This window comes from Haematobia irritans, chromosome 2 (genome assembly GCF_050003625.1).
Source record: "Haematobia irritans isolate KBUSLIRL chromosome 2, ASM5000362v1, whole genome shotgun sequence".
NCBI lineage: Eukaryota > Metazoa > Arthropoda > Insecta > Diptera > Muscidae > Haematobia > Haematobia irritans.
This window is the reverse complement of record NC_134398.1, coordinates 83,778,782-83,798,476: the sequence shown is the minus strand read 5'-3', so window position 1 is coordinate 83,798,476 and position 19,695 is coordinate 83,778,782. Positions and strand designations below refer to the sequence as shown.

The window sequence follows — 19,695 nt, the reverse complement described above, 5'->3', positions numbered from 1 at the left end:
TTCATACTCGCATACGACGATTGTTGCAGCGAACAACAGGGAGAGAAATGAAAATGCGATTTGCAATCTCCACAAACAATATGTTTATCTTTTATATTTAAACCGCATTGGGCACATATTGGAAGATTCACTGCAGGACTTGCCATCGTGTTAATATACGAATAAATATTTAACAATTTTTTTGTTTTTAGAAAAGAAAAACAGTGAAACAACTGTAATTTTTTCGAAATATTTGAACGCACTCGCTAAATCACTTCCTTTCGCAATGAAGGCTACTGAGAGAAAAAAAATATGACTTCACAGTCATCCATGGTATTTTCTATGCCATATTTATGAAAATACCCCAAACATGAATAAGTCTATCTTTACCCCACTGTTAAATTTTCAGCCTTTTTAATATTTATACTAAACACATAAACTTTCACATTAATACAATTTTTTTATTAAATCAGAATTAGTATAAAAAAAGTATATAAAAAATATAAACCAACTAACATTTATAACAGTTTTCTTATACTTAATTACATAAACTATATTGATTTGTTTTCTAATAATTTTTAATATGATTTAACAATATTTAAATATATAACATTATCAATATTGATGTAATTGTTTAAATCTAATGTTTAAAATATGACTTATGTATTTGTATTGTTGCTATTTGTTGTATTTATTATTTTTTTGTTAACTATTTATTTTTGGGATTTATTTATAAAAAAATTCGGTTAAGAAGATGAATTTATGAAATCTATTAAGAATGTTAAATTGTTTAAAAAAATGTGTAACAGATATATAAAAATGATAGCAACAAATAACTTTATATATTTTGTTTAATCGAGCATTCAATAATCATTTTTGTTTTAATATTTTTAATTTAGGCCTAAATAAATGATATTTATTATATACAATTATACATATATTTGGACAAAAAATATCTGTACAGTTTAACATTTAGATCTGTTTTTAATATTTTTTTATGGTCAGAAAAAAATACTTTTATAATATGTTTTATATATTTTTTATATTTCATATATTGTTGTATATTTTAACCATCTGTTTTATTTGACACATTGTATATACACGCAGAGAAGAAACATGATTGTCAGAATCATATTCGAAGAGCAAAATAATATGATACACGGATGAAAAAGACTGTTTTTCATATGTTTGGCTATAAACATTATATGTTTGGAACACAAATTTTTAAACACAATATTTTTGAGTGCCAGCATATAATGTTCATAAACTAGCATAACATGTTTGGGACATATATGTTCGCTGTTCGAATCCCCGTCCGGCAAAAGGCAAAATTAAAATAAAACAAGTATATACGGCCGTAAGTTCGGCCAGGCCGAAGCTTATGTACCCTCCATCATGGATTGCGTAGAAACTTCTTCTAAACACTGCCATCCACAATCGAATTACTTAAGTTGCGGTAACGCTTGCCGATGGCAAGGTATCTTAAAACCTCCTAACACCATCTTCTAAATTGTATGTAAGTCCATACGTGGTATATATTAAATCAAAAAAGATCGATCCAATACGTATATAATTCAGTTTGATAAAGTAGACATAAAATGTTGACAAAATTTTCTACAGAAATAAAATTTTAACAAAATTTTCTATAGAAATAAAATTTTCACAAAATTTTCTATAGAAATAAAAATTTTGACAAAATTTTCTATAGAAAGAAAGTTTTGACAAAAATTTCTACAGAAATAAAATTTTCTATAGAAATAAAATTTTCACAAAATTTTCTATAGAAATAAAAATTTTCACAAAATTTTCTATAGAAAGAAAATTTTGACAAAAATTTCTACAGCACTAAAATTGTAACAAAATTTTCTATAGAAATAAACTTTTGACAAAATTTTCTATAGAAATAAAATCTTCGTAGATTATTTTTGGCTCGAGCGGAAACCATGATTATGAACCGAATAAAATTTGAACAAAATTTTCTATAGAAATAAAATTTTGACAAAATTTTCTATAGAAATAAAATTTTGACGATGATGAACATTTCATTTTGAACCGAATAAAATTTTGACAAAAATTTCTATAGAAATAAAATTTTGACAAAATTTTCTATAGAAATAAAATTTTGGTCGATTATTTTTGGTTCTAGTGACAACCATGATTATGAACCGATATGGACCAATTTTTGTGTGATTGGACCAATTGTTGTATGGTTGTTAGCGACCATATACTAACACCACGTTCCTAATTTGAACCGGATCGGATTAATTTTGCTCCTCCAAGAGGCTCCGGAGGTCAAATCTGGGGATCGGCTTATATGGGGGCTATATATAATTATGAACTGATGTGGACCAATTTTTGCATGGTTATTAGAGACCATATAACAATATCATGTACCAAATTTCAGGCGGATCGGATGAAATTTGCTTCTCTTTGAGGCTCCGCAACCCAAATCTGGGGATCGGTTTATATGGGCGGTATATATAATTATGGACCGATGTGGAACAATTTTTGCACAGTTGTTAGAGACCATATACCAATACCATGTACCAAATTTCAGCCGGATCGGATGCAATTTGCTTCTCTTTGAGGCTTCACAAGCCAAATCAGGAGATCGGTTTATATGGGCGCTATATATAATTATGGACCGATGTGGACCAATTTTTGCATGGTTGTTAGAGACCATATACCAACATCATGTACCAAATTTCAGCCGGATCGGATGAAATTTGCTTCTCTTTGAGGCTCCGCAAGCCAAATCTGGGGATCGGTTTATATGGGGTCTATATATAATTATGAACCGATGTGGACCAATTTCTGCATGGTTGTTAGAGACCATATACCACCATCATGTACCAAATTTCAGCCGGATCGGATGAAATTTGCTTCTCTTTGAGGCTCCGCAAGCCAAATCTGGGGATCGGTTTATATGGGGGCTATATATAATTATGGACCGATGTTGACCAATTTTTGCACGATTGTTAGAGACCATCTACCAACCCCATGTACCAAATTTCAGCTGGATCGGATGAAATATGCTTCTCTTAGAGGCTCCACAAGCCAAATCTGGGGATCGGTTTATATGGGGGCTATATATAATTATGGACCGATGTGGACAAATGTTTGCATGATTGTTAGAGACCATCTACCAACACCATGTACCAAATTTCAGCCGGATCGGATGAAATATGCTTCTCTTAGAGGCTCCACAAGCCAAATCTGGGGATCGGTTTATATGGGGGCTATATATAATTATGGACCGATGTGGACCAATTTTTGCATGGTTGTTAGAGACCATATACCAGCACTATATACCAAATTTCAGCCCGATCGGATGAAATATGCTTCTGTTAGAGGCTCCACAAGCTAAATCTGAGGGTCCCTTTATATGGGGGCTATACGTAAAAGTGGACCGATATGGCCCATTTTCAATACCATCCGACCTACATCGATAACAACTACTTGTGCCAAGTTTCAAGTCGATAGCTTGTTTCGTTCGGAAGTTAGCGTGATTTCAACAGACGGACGGACGGACGGACGGACGGACGGACGGACGGACGGACATGCTTAGATCGACTCAGAATTTCACCACGACCCAGAATATATATACTTTATGGGGTCTTAGAGCAATATTTCGATGTGTTACAAACGGAATGACAAAGTTAATATACCCCCATCCTATGATGGAGGGTATAAAAAATCATAAAATTGAATAATTTCTTCTACAATGTTTGTATTACAGAAAAAGGTGCTAAGAACTAAAAAATCTCGTGGAAGTGAGAAAGGTGTGGGGGAATATACAATTGGGCAGAAACAAAATTTTGAGCATTCAGGTCGAAAACCTATGTTGTTAGCACTTATATTACCTGTTTATTTTCATAATTCATTATGATTGTAAATATATAAATAAATAAATAAAATTTTGAGCACAATATTGTTTGGGAGAATTTTTTTAAGCATATAATATTTTTGGGTGCAAAATGCTTCCAAACATATTATATGTTCACATAATAACATATTGTTTTTTGGAAGACAACATTATTGAATTTGGATGCAAAAATACAAAATGTTTGGAACTTAGACTACCCAAACATATATTGTTTAGACCAATATGCTTTCAAACATATTATATATTGGAAGAGATCAAACATATAAATGTTGGGCAATACCCAAAAATGTATATGCGTGAAGCAAAATATGTTTGGGAGTATATGTTACAGAGGCGATTTTTTGTGAGGGTGCACGATCTAAAATGTTATGGTATTCGTCAAAAATGTTTTTCTTTCAGTTAAAAGAACATGGCCACAACCTAAAATGTTTTGATCTTTATGAAAAAAATTTTCTTGGTCGAAAAAAGGACGCCACTTGAGAAAAGAAAACACAAAATTAACTTTATTTATTTGTTTTTATTTATTTATAAATTAATTCATTGTTTATTTGTATTTATAATGCCGTGCAAGCAAACTTCACATAGTTTGTTATATTACACTTCCATTTTGGTTATATTACACACTCCATTTTTGTTAAATTTCAACAATAAGTAATCACTCCATATTTACTTCGTGCCCATCAAATGTACCAACGCAGACATCATGTAACAGCAAATAGAAATAAATGATACCATATATCAAAATGAAGAACAAAAATATGGTACATTTTTTTCAATTACACTTTCCTTTTTTGTGTTCACATAAAACCACGTGCCACTTCTGAATAAATAAATTAACACAAAACACAATAACTCCGTATTCTCCGTCCATTCCAAGAAGCAATCAACACACGACAGATGCTCAAAATGAAAATCGTGTGTAACTGCTCAATGTTTTTATAAAATTATTTTCGCTGCAAACAAGTAAAAAAATAAAATGGTCACGAAAACAATGTACATGGTCTTTATGGTCATGTAATGGTTCTAGACATGTCTATATGTAACCTATAAAAATAGTTTTTTCTCTGCAAAAATGATTTTCCCGACCATGTATATATATATATATATATATATATATATATATATATATATATATATATATATATATATACACGCGCCGATGACCGACACCCAACACCCAACAACAAGGAACACTAGCCACGAGTGCAGAATATAGTATAAAGTCAGGTATATATATATATATATATATATATATATATATATATATATATATATATATATATATATATATATATATATATATATATATATATATATATATATATATATATATATATATATATATATATATATATATATATATATATATATATATATAAGTGAACACCAAGCACGCTATGAATTAATTTATGCTTTATAAACAATATTACAACTCAAGTGGGACATAGCTGACAATGCATTTCCCACCAGGTTAGGCAATGCATTGTCCGAATAACATCAACAAGCCACAGACGCTGACACAGCTACACGCGCCGATGACCGACACCCAACACCCAACAACAAGGAACACTAGCCACGAGTGCAGAATATAGTATAAAGTCAGGGTAGCATTAAGAATTAGCGCTTTTTTCGTATCAAACGTCCATAAATAAAGAACTCTGCTCATAAACGGAAGTTTGTGGCAGGAAAAAATATTTTTTTTAAAAAACTTTCAATTTAAAGAAGTTTAATTGGCGCCCGAGCAGGGACGGGCACGATAACGAAAATAAGTCAAGTCTTCAGGAGGGCCCCTTAGTAGTTTAAGTACAAAACGGAGTGAAGATATGCACAGCCCCTGAAGCTCGCGTTCGCGACACAATAGTTTTAGTGTAAAAATAAAACAAAAAATTTAAGCGAAGACATTTTCTAAACAATACAAAATAAAAAGAACAATTTTATGAAGTGAAAGACTAAAAAAAAGAGGAAAACTAAATAATTTTAACAAAATTATAAGTGAAGACATTTTTTTAAATACAAAATAAAAAGAACAATTTTATGAAGTGAAAGATTAAAAAAAGGAAAATTAAATAATTCAAACACGGACATAAAAAAAGACAAAACGAAAAATTTACAAAGTAATAATTTGTGAAGAAGAAGAAACTTTTGTGAATAAAATAAAAAGAAAAAAACTTTCGAGCATTGCAAACAAAAAAAGCTTTTTCAAATTGCTATCTGAGAAGAAGACGATCTTTACAACCTGAAGCAGCCATCACGGAGCAGCCACCACCAGATATGAGGATTATAATACTAATGTAAGAATTTCAAATTCTGTATGATTATAACAAGATATTTTTGCAATATAAAATTTACAATTCATTAATTAATTAATTAATTAAGTAATAAATCCATTCTTCCGAAAATTTTATATAATTGATTAAAAAGAAAAATTGTCATATAAACTTATAAAAAAATAAATTTTCTGTTACATCTCTTTAACTATTAAAAATATTTTGCTCACGATGAATGAAACTATCGAGGAGATAACAAACACGCTAGGCAATATAACTGTAAGCCGTTCTAATCCAGGGAATAATGTAGGGCTCAGTGATAGCCAACGAGAGGAAATTACCAGGTTAGTGACTAGTATAATAACAGGACAGAATTTCAATACGGACGACGATTCTGACATACCTGTAGGATGCGTATCCTCGAGGTTGGAGGAACTAGACAGAGTGCCAGATATAGTTAAATCGATTAGGGAATTCTCTGGGAAACCAGGAGAATTTAGCTCTTGGAGGAAGTCCGTAGAAAGGGTCCTTGAGCTCTATTCATCACTCAAAGGAACCGGCAGGTACTACGCCATTATTCACACTATCCGTACGAAAATCGTTGGAGACGCTGATACGGCTTTAGAGTCGTATCGAACTCCCCTTGACTGGAATAAAATACGAAAATGCCTTATGGTCCATTATTCGGACAGAAGGGACATAGGGACGCTCGAGTATCAGATGAACGTCCTATGTCAAGGGCATAAAAGCGTTACTGAATTCTACCAGGAAGTCTATCAGATGTTATCTCTGATTTTGGATAAAATATCCTGTTTGGAATTAGATAATAACAGCCTCAAGGCAATGACGGACACCTATCGCGAAAAAGCTCTCGATACATTTATTCGAGGACTTAACGGCGATCTCCCTAAACTCCTCAGCGTAAAGGAGCCGACATCCCTACCGCAAGCATTGCATTTATGCATGAAACTATACAATATGACGTTTAGAAGAGAATATGCTCACAAAGGATCGCGTAGAGACGATGTAAAATTGGCTGGGCCTGGAAATAGAAAGTTCTATCCAGAACTGGCTAATATTCCAACAAATCGCTGGAGGAATACTCCAATAGCCCAACAGAATAATTCCAATGCGTTCCCTAAACCACAAGTAATTCCTTTCAATTCTTTTAATCAAAGAAACCACCATCAGACCCAATCCTATCAACCTAGACCACAAATCCCTAGACCAAATAATTTTTCAGGACATCCCTTCCAACGTGCTCAGAGGCAACCAGAACCCATGGATGTCGATACATCCATGCAGATGAGACCTCAACAAGTTTATAAAAGACCTGCGCAGTCTTCCGTGCAAGCGCCGGTTAATAAAATCCAACGTAACTTTCACGTGAATATCGGAAACACCGATAATGAAATTCTCGAAGATGACCATTTGCATGGGCCAACGGAAAATATAAACGAGTATCCTGAATATTATGACGAGACAGATTTGACAAACGAAGACAATGGACCAGACGACATTCCGTCCGATTTCTTAGATGTCCATTTTTTAGATTAGAGCGTTCCTCGCTGCCTTACTTCCAGGCCAGACTGAGGAACGGAAAAATTCTAGAATTTTTATTGGACACAGGAAGCAGCAAGAATTATATAAAACCAGAACTCGTCAAAAATCCGAGGAAAAATACTGAATCCTTTAATGTACACTCTGTAGGAGGAGAGGTAGAAATCTCGGAACATACATTCATAAGCCTATTCGGTAGCGGCGAAAATCCTATTAAATTTTTCTTATTACCTGGCTTAAAGTCATTCGATGCAATACTAGGTAATGACAGTATGAAGGAACTGTCAGTGGTCATTCACACGGCAGAAGACTTCTTTGTGATGAAAAATGGTAAGAAAGTCGCTATTAAGCAGCGGATATCCAGAAATGTCAATAATTTACAACTACTAGCCGACCACGCGTCAGAGACACAAAAGAGGTCGTTACAGAGTATTGCTCATCGACATCGCAATCTCTTTTCGGACCCAGATGAAAAATTGGCATACACCAGCGTCGTGGTAGGTGAGATAAGGACTACTAACGAGTCACCTATTTATGCGAAGAGTTACCCCTACCCAATGGCTTTAAAAGAAGTTGTCGAGACAGAGATCAACCGCCTTTTGCGTGATGGTATAATAAGGCCCTCGAGATCTCCCTACAACTCTCCAATATGGATAGTGCCGAAGAAGGAGGATAGCTCTGGTAATAGGAAGTACAGACTCGTGGTTGACTTTCGAAAACTTAATTCCGTTACGATACCCGATAAGTATCCTATTCCCGAGGTTACGGAAGTTTTATCCAACCTGGGAGGAAACCAGTACTTTACCGTTATAGATTTAAAAAGTGGATTCCACCAGATTCCACTTAGAGAGCAGGATAAACAAAAAACTGCCTTTTCCATAAATAATGGTAAATATGAATTCAACAGGCTACCGTTCGGCTTAAAGAATGCTCCGGCAATATTCCAACGAACGCTGGATGATATTCTTAGGAACTGTATTGGGAAATTCTGCTTCGTATACGTTGATGATATCATAATTTTCAGCAAGGACGAAGCATCTCATATTAGACACATCGACGAGGTGTTCAGAATACTCGAAGATTCCAATATGAAAATACAACTTGAAAAATGTTCGTTTTTCAGAAATGAGGTAGAGTTCTTAGGATTCGTCGTATCAAAGGATGGCATCAGGACCAACCCGAAGTAGGTTGAGGCAATTACAAAATGCGCCATCCCGAAGACACTTAAGGAGCTTCGTTTCTTTCTTGGACTGTCCGGCTACTATAGACGATTCGTAAGAGGCTATGCCGATATAGCAAAACCTCTAACACAATTGCTCAGAGGAGAGGAAGGACGAATTTCGAAAAATGCTTCTAGCCAAATACCGGTGACCTTGGATGAAAATGCCGTAAAATCGTTTAACGAACTTCGGAATGCTCTAATATCTCAAGACGTTCTACTATCGTACCCCAATTTCGAGGAGGAATTCGAACTAACGACCGACGCATCAAACGTGGCGTTAGGAGCGGTCCTAAGCCAAAAAGGGAAACCAATAGCTTTTATCTCTAGAACGTTGGGAAGGTCCGAAGAGATTTATGCGACGAATGAAAGGGAAATGCTGGCCATAATATGGGCCTTGATATCCCTAAAAAATTACTTATACGGAACAAGGAAGGTGATTATCTACACCGATCATCAACCCTTGACTTATGCATTGAGTAATAAAAATACTAACTCGAAAATGAAGAGATGGAAGTGCATTCTAGAGGAGTACAATTACGAATTGCGATATAAGCCAGGAAAGCAAAACATAGTGGCAGATGCGCTATCAAGAATGACACAAGTCAATTCACTGACACCTACGCAGCACAGTGCAGAGATCTCATCCGAGAATCTCATACCTAGCGTAGAAACCCCTATTAATGTGTTTAGGAATCAAATTGTCTTAAATATGGGCGAAACCTCATCATACCAATTTAAGATTATTTTCCCAGGATTTCATAGACATATTATAACTGAACCTCGTTATACTGGACAGAAACTACTCAATATTCTGAAAAGATATTTGAATCCATCAGTCATCAACGGAATTAAGACGCCTGAAAACGTTATGGGACTCATTCAAGAAATATACCCGGAAAATTTCATTCAATATAAATGTCGGTTTACTCAAATGATCGTGGAGGATATCATATCCGAGAACGATCAAGAGAATATAATTATCGAAACTCACAACAGGGCACATCGAAATGATAAGGAAAACAAAATCCAAATCCTGGAGAAATATTATTTCCCAGGCATGACTAATAAAATTAAAAGAGTCACTAAGTTGTGTTCAGTCTGTAAAAAGAGTAAATATGAGAGGCACCCTAACGAACCTCGATTGGGCGAGACTCCAATTCCCAAATATCCCGGCCACATCATTCACTTAGACATTTTTTCAACCGATAAAAAACTTATATTAACCTCGCTAGATAAGTTCTCAAAATACGCTATGGTGCGAATACTGAGTGGTAGATCGACCGAGTCAATCAGAAAACCCCTCAGGGAATTACTGTTTGCATACGGAGTACCAAAGTTAGTGGTTATGGATAACGAACCCTCATTAAACTCCGCATCATTGCTCTTTATGATGAAGGACGAGATGGGAATAGAAGTTTTTACAACCCCATCCTATAAGAGTGAAATAAACGGTCAAGTGGAACGTTTCACTCAACTCTAGCTGAGATCATGCGGTGTCTGAAATGTGACGGAACTTCTAAGAATTTCGAAGAACTCCTGGAGAGATCAGTGAATGAATATAATCACACTGTTCATTCCACGATAAACAGGAAACCGGTCGACCTTTATTTTGGACGAACGGTGGACTTTTCTCCACAAGACATAGAGGAAGTTAGACGGGACACCATACAATGACTGGAACGGAAACAAGCAAAGGACTTAGAATATCATAATAAGAATAAACAACCAGCTAAAACTTATATTCCCGGACAGGTAGTTTACGTTAAGAAAAACAAGCGGTTAGGTACGAAATTGAGCAATCGTTTTGCAGAAGAAATCGTGAAAGAAAATCGTAACACTACGATACTGACCGAAAGCGGTAGGGTTATCCATAAAAGTCATATCCGTAATTGAAATCTTTACTAATCTTACAGGTTATTAATTGGACAAACTTTGGCAGACTTCAGTATCTTAGACTATTCGAACGCCAGGCTACTGACGATACAAAATGGATTGGCTCGCAAGCAAAGCGGTACGTTCAAAATTATCCACTCAATTGACGTGACAAGATATAGAAATATTACCCTAGACTTAAAATACCTTTTCGACAATAATGTTACCATTAATCATCCGCTCCGTCCGTTTATAAGTCAGCAGATAAAAGATATATTTGATATGTTAAATCGACTCAACCCCCATAGGACACAAAGATCAATTGATTTTATCGGTAGTGCCTGGAAATGGATTGCAGGCACGCCTGACAGACATGATTTCGAGATTCTAAAACAAAAAATGGATAACATCCTAGAAAACAACAATAGACAACTTGTTATAAACAGACTAATTTCAGACAGAATAGCAGAGATCTCAAATATTTCCAATAAAATAATAAAATCTGAGAAAGAGGGTTGGAATGATGGTATTGCTAATAAAATTGAAAGAAACTTAGTATTTATAGAAAAAGAATTAAGAAATATAGAATTCGCGATGCAATGGGCAAAGGCCGACATTGTAAATACATTCATTCTATCAAAAACAGAAATAGAAGAAATTAATAAAGTACTTTTGATCTATGATATTCCTGTCTATAATATAGAAGAACTTTTATCATTTGCATCAGTAAAAATTTTAACTAACAAAAAAGAAATTTTGTACATTCTAAGCATACCCATTACCCTAAAAGATGCATGTAAAACATTTTTAGTTAAAGGCCGGTATGCACCTCTAGCGAAAAATTTCATTCCCATAAGAAATGCATTGCTATTTATGCTAACGAAATTTTCGGTAGCGTTCAATTTCGTAAGCTGGTACGCACCTCTAATGAAAATAACAGGGTTGTCAAAAGCATATTTTGGCAGCAAACATTTAATTTATTATAATCATTGTGTGCGTAAAAGTTTTAAAAGGTCTGTAAATAATAAACAATTTATTTGAGGAATATTTGGAACATATATTAACAATTTTTAAAAGTGATTAGCTGGTTTAAAATTTGTGTACACAGCCCTGTTTTTTTGTTGTAGACTTAAATAAATTTTTGCTACCGAAAATTTCGCTAGAGGTGCATACCGGCCTTAAAGCTATAAAATATGGAAATGTGATAGATAAGATCGAACATGATAATATACTCGAATGTCAGAACCAATTATTCGGAATAAAAAACCAATGTAAAAAATATTATGATTTAACAATATGTAAAGAAGATAACCTAATAGAATTAAAGGATGATTATTGTGTAGCTAAGTTATTTAGAAACAGAGTAGGGAACTGCACTCAGGTGAACAATGAACACGTACCAGCAATCGAAGAAGTTGGGTCGGATATAATATTCCTAAACAAATACGAAGGCACAATCACTGCAAATGAAGAGCAAATAGCGCTCAACGGAACATTTCTGATAAGGCATTGTAACGTAACTATTGAAATAAATGGTAAACAATATTCATCAAAGGAAATCACTGGTAATAAACCCCTCCCAGCATTCCTGCAACAAAGAGGATCAGAGAGAAATATAGAAGAAGTAATATCCCTCGAATTTCTTAAAGAACTGCATGTTAAAAACACGAAATGGCTGAGTTCTCTGGAAAACAAAAATTTTACTTCACTTGGTGCCAGCATTTTCGCATTATTCTGGACTATAACCATAACTGCAGTCGCAATATGGAGGAAGTTTCGCAACTTACCAACAGCGAGGCAACAAGAGACGAAACCCCAAGCTGAGAATATAAAAAATGAAGTTGATAATACCGAAATAAAACCAACAACCAGAGACCTAAAAACATCAAGCATTTACAATATTCATCGGTTTTGACAATCGGGACGATTGTATTTAAGAGGGGAGGAGTTAACACCAGTTAACACCAAGCACGCTATGAATTAATTTATGCTTTATAAACAATATTACAACTCAAGTGGGGCATAGCTGACAATGCATTTCCCACCAGGTTAGGCAATGCATTGTCCGAATAACATCAACAAGCCACAGACGCTGACACAGCTAAACGCGCCGAAGACCGACACCCAACACCCAACAACAAGGAACACTAGCCACGAGTGCAGAATATAGTATAAAGTCAGGGTAGCATTAAGAATTAGCGCTTTTTTCGTATCAAACGTCCATAAATAAAGAACTCTGCTCATAAACGGAAGTTTGTGGCAGGAAAAAATATTTTTTTTCAATTTAAAGAAGTTTAATTTATTTATATATATATATATATATATATATATATATATATATATATATATATATATATATATATATATATATATATATATATATATATATATATATATATATATATATATATATATATATATATATATATATATATATATATATATATATATATATATATATATATATATATATATATATATATATATATATATATATATATATATATATATATATATATATATATATATATATATATATATATATATATATATATATGTATATATATACCCTGCCAACATTTTTTGAATTTGGGGACTCTTTTGAGAATCCCCACTACGTCGAAAACAATCATATACGACATCAAAAACTCGTCGGAAAAGCGCCGTCACTATTGAGAAGTTGTACCACGCCAAGTTACTACAAAAATGTTTCGCATGAGTGCAATTATTAGGTGCCTTTATAGATCAATTTAGAACGACGCCAATAAGGGACCCTCCAAACAATCAGAAAAAGTGCATTTTAAGATAGTTGTAAAAGAATCATTGTGGTCGAGTAAAACACGTTTGTTTAGATATTTATTAATTTGATTAAACATTTACAAATTCTTAAAAATATAACATTTATACTACTATCACATTACATTTAACATAATTTTTGGCATTAATGATGATGTTGAGTTACAAGTAGCGAGTTACATGTTGCTGCGTCTATCAACCAGTGTTTTTATTCCATGGAGGCAGCGTGTCTGTAAAATATCTGAAAAACAATCACTTTATTCCATTTGGAAAATCACCAAATTGTTCACCAATATACCTTTCACAATTTTAAGCGTATAATCTATGTTTTCAGAACTTTATTTTCGTTTTTATTTAATTAAAATATAACAAGCTGGTTGCGCTTGGCGTTTCACAAAAAAAAATGGCTTTTTTAACAGTAGGGATGGCAAATTACTTGCATGTACTTTTTGATGTACCTTTTCATGATGGTTGAAGTGACATTTACGAGTCTGTGGTAACGATGAGGTTGAAATGGAACTTTGAAATGCTGGCAGGGTATATATATATATATATATATATATATAGTACTCACCTTTAAGCCTAGTACTAAGATCACGTTTTCCCGCGAAAAACTGTTATACTCCATACAAAAAACGTTAGCGAGGAATAAATGCGAAATCTTTGTTTTGAGCATTTTCAAAGGCATATTTATACAACCCTGGATTTTTCGCACGAAAAAATTGGCAGGCATATTATTTCGCATAAATAAGTTTACATCCCTGGGTTTGAAATCCTATTTACGGAGATAGATGAAGATATCCGTTTTTCGCAGAAACGAACTTATTACTAAGCATAAAGTGAAAACTTAATCTGTAAAAAAAAGGCATAAAATTGTACACATTTGTTGCAAATTTTATTACAACTTGATGGGGAATAGCCTAATAGCTTTACAGACTATCAGTTATTCCGGACGACAGTGCTCATGTCGAACATATCCCATATATTGTGCACACTATAAGTTAAGTCCGAATGCATAATCGATACTGCTGCATATTTATGGGATCGATAACGCATTTACCGATTATTTAGTCATCGCCGACAAGTCGTATCGATCCGACGCATTGTAAGATTCTTTACAAACACCGCCATTCCGTCCGGAATAACTGATAGTCTGTAAAGAGCATTAAAATGGATTACTAAAGAAAAGTAATCGTGAAAAAATGACGATTTTAGCGGCTAATGCCTAGTACTAAGTTCGTTTTTGCGAAAAACGAATATCTTCATGTATCTCCGTAAATAGGGTGTCAAGGGATGCCCAGGGATGTTAACTTATATATGCGAAATAATATACCTGCCTATTTTTTCGTGCGAAAAATCCAGGGTTGTATAAGTATGTGTTTGAAAATGCTCAAAACAAAGATTTCGCATTTATTCCGCGCTAACGTTTTTTATATGGAGTATAATAGTTTTTCGTGCGAAAACGTGATCTTAGTACTAGGCTTAAACTCGAACTTAATACCCACCTTAAGGTGAGTACTATGTTCGGTTTTTTCACGAAAACACTAAATTAAAAGTACAAATATATTTATGAAGATGATTATATTTTGATCAAATCTTGCCAAATAGTGCATGGAAAAGATCCAAGAAATTATTTTATATAGACTTGACCGGTTTGTATTTCAACATTTTCTCTATTTTTATTAAGTTTTTCTATGATTTTTTCTTTTACTTTGATTATTTTTTCTCTTATTGAGGGGTATTCGTCTTGACTTATTTTGCCGTTTTTTAAATCAATTGGTTTTTTACCTGTAGTAGAATGGATTGTGTTATTATAATATATCATTATTCTATAAAGTTTTTCTTCAAAAGACTCTGTGTCCTTATTTGGATCATTTTTTAATATTCGTATATGCTCGTTTATTGTGTTGTGAAGTCTTTCGATATCGGAGTTGGAAGTGTGATTATTATTTGACGTATAATGGATATCGATACCTTGTTCCCTTACGAATGTCAAGAGTGGTAACGCTTTGAAGCCAAGTTCGTTATCGACCATAAGTTTCTTGATATTACCTATTGTAGAAATGTATTGTGTGAGTGCTATTTTGAACTCAATCCAAGATCTGTTTCTAATTTTAATAGCTTGGGCATGTTTGGAAAACTTGTCAATAAAAGTTAAAAATAAAGTTTTATTCAATAGAAAATAATTAATCAAGCTTGAGATCGTTTTTTGTATGTATTGGTTTCTTTATTTTTCAATATTTCGCAATTACATTGAATTGCTTCATCAGGAGTCGATCTACAATAAAAGTGATTTGATAATTTTTAATCATGACATGTAAAATTACCACTTTTATTGTAGATCGACTCCTGATGAAGCAATTCAATGTAATTGCGAAATATTGAAAAATAAAGAAACCAATACATACAAAAAATGATCTCAAGCTTGATTAATTATTTTCTATTGGATAAAAGAAAGATCGAATAAAATCAAAATTTCTAAATAAAGTTTTATTGATAGAATAGAATACATCAGCGTGAATAATTTCTCCTGGGGCTTCGGGAGTCTCTGTTATTTTGAACTGCTGTTTATTCGGATTTCTATCGTATTTTTCCTTGTTGCATATGTCGCAATTGTTGATGAATTTGTTAATGCGTAACTTCAAGTTTGGGTGATATATATTTGTGTTCAATTGAGCGAAATGTTAATTTATTCCTCTGTGGTTATTTTTAGAATGCTCCCTTTCTATTCTTTCGGAAAGTTCATTTTCATCAGTGATATCTTGTAGGACTGTCTTACATCTTGTAATTTTGAAGTTTTCATTGTCTCCGAAGTATTTGTTTATAACTTCACGTAGTTGCTCGAAAACGTTTTCATCGTTGATATAAATTGCATTAACTTTTTCTGGGTTAAAATGATTTTTAACCAAAGTCTTTAAAGTATCTTCATCAAAATGTTTTGCCGATATTATTTTCCTGTAGTTTTTGAATATTTGTTCAGTTTATATTTTGAGTGATCCAGATGTAATTTTATTTAATACAATTTGTCTGCGATAAAAATTTAAAGGTGTATTTCTGAAATAACTTGATTTTCTGGTATATCTAGGTTCTCGTTGATTAATATGTTTGCTCTTGGGAGTGCATCAGCATTACCGTTTAAAACTCCTTTTTTATACTTTATTTCATAATCGTATTCCTGTAATCTTAGCTTCCATCTTACTAATTTTGAGTTAGGTTCTTTAATTGAAAATAACCATGTCAGGGGTCTATGATCTGTTTCGATCAAAAATCGTCTACCGAATAAGTACGGTCTTAATTGTTGTGTGGCCCATACGATGTCTAATAATTCCTTTTCGATAGTACTGTAATTTTGTTCATGGTCGTTAAGAGTACGATTCGCATAGCAAATAGGATGTCCATCTTGTGATAGAACCGCTCCTAGTGCGAAGTTGCTGGCATCTGTTTGTAATGTACATTTTTTATTGAAGTCGGGATACGCTACTACTGGCGAGTTTACCAATAGTCTCTTTAAGGTTTCGAAACTTTCCTTATATTCCTGATCTTCAGGATTAATACGTGAATCCTTTTTTAAATATTTAGTCATCGGCCTTGCGATTTTTGAGTAATCTTTTATAAATTTTCTATAAAATCCAGTTAATCCTAGAAATTGTTTAATTTCTTTGGGAGTAGTAGGAATTGGAAATTTTTGAACACATATTATTTTATCCGGATTAGGTTTAATACCGTTTTCGGTCACAGTATGTCCCAGAAAATTGGTTTCTCTTTTCAAAAATTCGCTTTTGTCAAGCTGAATTTTCAAGTTGACTTCTTTTAGTCGTTGGAAAATTTTAGTTAGTGATTCTATATGTTCCTGTAACGAAGTAGAGAATATAATGATATCATCTAGATATACTAGACATATCTTGTTGATGAAATCTCCTAATACGTTGTTCATTAATCTCTGAAAAGTAGCAGGCGCTGTCTTTAAGCCAAAGGGCATACGAAGGAACTCGTAATGACCGCCTTCTACACTAAATGCTGTTTTGGGAAAGTCTTTTTCGTGAATTTCGATTTGGTGGAAACCTTTCGCTAAATCTAAAGTGGCAAAGTATTGACAACGTCCCAATTTTTCTAATATTTCATCTATGTTGGGAATGGGGTATTTATCGTCTATAGTCACCTCGTTCAATTTTCTGTAGTCAATAACGAGTCTCCATTTCTTTTTCCCACTCGCATCTAACTTTTTCGGTACTATCCAGACTGGTGCTGAATAAGGTGAATGACTATTTCTTATAATTTTTTGTCTAGCATTTCTTTTATCTGTTTCTGAATTTCTTGCTTATGTATGTAGGGATATCTATACGTTTTTGTAGAAATTGGAACATTATCGGTTGTTCTTATCTCATGTTTGATGGCATTAGTGAATGAGAGGTCAGTTTCATCAGTGTAAAAAGTACTGCTGTATTTTCTGATTATTGATAGGAGTTTCCGTTTTTCTTCCTCATTTAGATGAGATATTCGAATTTGATCCATTATTGGTTTATTCGGGGTTTGGGTTTCGTCATCAATATCTTGGATATAGAAATTCTCTTCTGTAACTTCTGTTACTAGCGGAACGTCTAAATTAAATGGTTTATTTAAATCTCCATTTACTTTTACTAGGGCGTTTATTTCATGGTTATCCGCAAAATAAACTCCTATTATCTCGATGTCTCCATTACCTATACACACCCAGAAAAAAGTGACCCCTTCTTTAAGTTAAAATGAACTCATTGTGAAGAAAGTTGAACTTCGTATAGCGCCAAAGACATTTTTATTTGTTTGAAGGATGTGATTTTCGTAGAAATTAGGAATAATGCATTCCATATATTAGTTAACATTTTCCTATATTTATATACCACTATACTACAGAATGAAAACATTTAACTAATTTGAATTCATATATGGAATGATTTTATTGAAATTTTTTCATTCATTTCGACAAATCTTACACATTTGTGGTAAAACTTTTACTTCATAATTAGAACTGCTTACCTTCGTTTTTAAATACAATTTTATTTATTTCTATAAGCAATTTTATCTTCAATAAAAGACATGTTTTATTATTATATTGAATATATTTATTAAGAGTCAACAGCATCGAATCTCTTTGAAATATTAGTTTATTATTCCACTATTTCCAATTTCCGTGTGATATTATCAACTGTAAAACGCACTTTTTCTTCTTCTTGTACTTTTCACATTTAATAAGTTGCTGCCTAACGATTTTGTCCTCCTTTTACTATTCCAATACCTACAAATATAAAAAATCATAAAACATTTTTGTTGCAAAAGGTTAGCGTCACTGAATATTACCTGATAATTGAAGATTCCAAAATGAAGACAAATGAAAGGGTTGTTATTCTGCTGGTGTTTTCTTTCTTTATACACTATCACGAACATTGATAGATTTATTTAAAAAACGAAAAATTTTCTCACTAATTTAAAATAACAAATATTTTATATATTTTATTTGTTATTTATTATATTATTTTACCATATTATTTTTTTACAATCTCTCCGTATACCAAAACAACGCGATTCCAACTAAAAAAACAACCGACGCGCAAATATATCGATTACACCCACGCGCAAACACATCGATTACGATGACAGGTATCGATTACAGGTAGACAATAGAAATTTAGGAAAATTTCCTATATTCTAACAAGTGTGTTTCCTTAAGTTTTGAAAGGATTGCATACTTCTTAGTACGAATGAACAAAAATATTTTTCTATGCCAAGTGTTGTTCGTATGTATGAAAAACTTTCTATTATAAAGGAAGTCGCAATTATCATTTTCTAAGAAATTTTACTAATTTTGAGGAAACTTGGTTTTAGTTCGGATTTTGTTTATTTTTACGAATGCTTTGTTATCGGTGAATAAAATTTTCTTGTTCAGTAGTAAATTCTTATACCCAGCGAAGAAAACAGTATGAGTAAAATTCCATGCCTTATTCTTATTTATTATTTCTCACAAAAATTTACCTTAATGGAAATAAAATGGATAAACTATATTGATGAAAATTTTTTCCTTCAGTTTCGAAGGCACTTTTTTCTGGGTGCATGTTTGAGGATTATACACTAATCCTTCT

General features: G+C 33.0%; 2 long non-coding RNA genes across 2 annotated transcripts; both read right to left on the bottom strand.

Annotated features, from left to right (window-relative positions):
• Positions 1-13,609: 13,609 nt before the first annotated feature.
• LOC142223112 (uncharacterized) lies at positions 13,610-14,121 on the bottom strand. Its single transcript, XR_012718574.1, has 2 exons — positions 13,881-14,121; positions 13,610-13,823 (listed from the first exon to the last, which is right to left on the bottom strand). It is a non-coding gene; the product is annotated as an uncharacterized LOC142223112 (long non-coding RNA).
• A 4,537-nt stretch (positions 14,122-18,658) lies between these two features.
• LOC142224000 (uncharacterized) lies at positions 18,659-19,103 on the bottom strand. Its single transcript, XR_012718994.1, has 2 exons — positions 18,917-19,103; positions 18,659-18,854 (listed from the first exon to the last, which is right to left on the bottom strand). It is a non-coding gene; the product is annotated as an uncharacterized LOC142224000 (long non-coding RNA).
• Positions 19,104-19,695: the final 592 nt, after the last annotated feature.